Below are 2,470 nucleotides of genomic sequence, written 5' to 3'. Positions count from 1 at the left end.
AAAAAAAAAAAAAACAGAAATTGCATGCCTATAATTTCAGCCACTTAAGAGGCTGAAACACAAAAATCACTTGGAGTACAAGTGGCCTTTTGTTACATCAATAAATAAAATAGTGGTGAATTCTGATATTTGAGTGCACCTGTCACCCAAGTAGTGTAATTTTCATCTCTAGCCCCCTCCCATCCCCTTCTGAGACTCTAAAGTTCATTATACCACTCTGTATGCTTTTGTATGCTCATAGCTTAGTTCCCACTTATAAGTGAGAACATACAGGTTTTTTTTTTAACCTGTATTTATTTTATTTCATTTTAGGTTTTGGGGTACATGTGAAGAACATGCAAGATTGTTGCATAGGTACACACGTGGCAGTGTGATTTGCTGCCTTCCCCCCCATCACCTACATCTGGCATCTCTCCCGTTGCTCTCTCTCCCCAACTCCCCACCCCTCGCCGTCCCTCCCCTATTTCCCCTCAACTGGCCCCAGTTTTTAACTTCCCACTCCGTATTACTTCACTTAGAATAACTACAAACTCCAACAAAATCAACAAACCCTTAGTTAGAATAACTAAGAAAAAAGAGAAGACTCAAATAAATTAAATCAGAAATGAAAAAGGAAACATTCAATACCACAACATATAAATAATTATGAGACTATTTTGAACAAATATACATCAATAAATTGAATAACCCAGAAGAAACAAATAAATTCCTTAAAACGTACAACATACCAAGACTTATTTAGAAATAAATAGAAAATCTGAACAGATAAACAATGAGTAAAGCAATTTAATGAGCAACAAAAAGCCTCCCATTAAAGAAAAGCTCAGGACCTGATAGCTTCAGTGCTGTTTTCTACCAAACATTTAAAGAATAATTAACACCATTCCTTCTCAAGCCCTTCCAAAAAAATTTCAAAGAAGAAAATTCTTCCAAACTCATTTTAGGATGTCAGCATTACCTTGATATCAAAACACAATAAGAACATTAAAAACAGAAAATTAAATGAAAATATCCTTGATGAACATAGATGAAAAAGATTCTCAACAAAATACCAGAAAAACAAATCCAACCAGCATATTGAAAAGATCATTCCTCATGATGAAGCAGGATTCATTCCAGGGACACAAGGATTGTTCAACATATGCAAATCAATAAATGTGATACACCGCATTAAGAGAATGAAGTATAAAAACCACATGATCATCTCAATAGATGCAGAAAAAGCATTTGATAAAATTCAACATCACTTGATAAAAGCCCTAAATAAATTCAGTACAGAAGGAACATACCTCAACACAATGAAACAGTCTCTCAGATCACAGTGAAATCAAATTAGAACTCAGGATTAAGAAACTCACTCAAAACTGCACAACTACATGAAAACTGAACAATCTGCTCCTGAATGAATAATGGATAAATAATGAAATGAGGGCAGATATAAGATGTTCTTTGAAACCAAAGAGAAAAAATACACAATATACCAGAATCTCTGGGACATATTTAAAGCAGTGAGTAGAGGAAAATTTATAGCACTAAATGGCCAGAAGAGAAAAGAGGAAAGATCTAAAATCAACACCCTAATGTCATGATTAAAAGAACTAGAGGAGCAAGAACAAACAACTTTAAAAGCTACAAGAAGACAAGAAATAACTAAGATCAGAGCAGAATTAAAGGAGATCAAGACACAAAAAACCCTTCACAAAATCAATGAATCCAGGAGCTGGTGTTTTGAAAAGATCAACAAAATAGATAGACCAGACTTGGTTAGCCAGGCTAACAAATAAGAAAAGAGAGAAGAATCAAATAGATGCAATAAAACATGATAAAGGGGATATCACCACCGATTCCACAGAAATACAAACTACCATCAGAGAATACTATAAACACCAATATGTAAATAAACCAGAATATCTAGAAGAAATGGATAAATTCCTGGAGATGTACACCCTCCCAAGACTAAACTAGGAAGAAGTAGAATTCCTGAATAGACTAATAACAAGGTCTAAAGTTGAGACAGCAATTAATAGCCTACCAACCAAAAAAAGTCCAGGACGAGATGGGTTCACAGCCAAAGTCTACCAGAAGTACAAAGAGGAGTTGGTACCATTCCTTCTGAAACTACTCCAAACAATACAAAAAGAGGGATTCCTCCCTAACTCATTGTATGAGACCAACATCATTTTGATACCAAAACCTGGCAGAGATACAACTAGAAAAGAAAATTTCAATATCGATGATGAACATCAATGCAAAAATCCTCAATAAAATACTAACAAACTGAATCCAACAGCATATCAAAAAGCTTATCTATCATGATCAAGTGAGCTTCATCCCTGGGATTTAAGGCTGTTTTAACATATGCAAATCTATAAACATAATCCATAATATAAACAGAACCAAAGACAAAAACCACATGATTATCTCAATAGATGCAGAGAAGGCCTTCAACAAAATTCAACAACCATTTATG

This window comes from Cebus imitator, unplaced genomic scaffold (assembly GCF_001604975.1).
Source record: "Cebus imitator isolate Cc_AM_T3 unplaced genomic scaffold, Cebus_imitator-1.0 Scaffold741, whole genome shotgun sequence".
NCBI classification, from domain to species: domain Eukaryota; kingdom Metazoa; phylum Chordata; class Mammalia; order Primates; family Cebidae; genus Cebus; species Cebus imitator.
The sequence above is the reverse complement of the archived record's forward strand: the minus strand, read 5'-3'. Positions refer to the sequence as shown.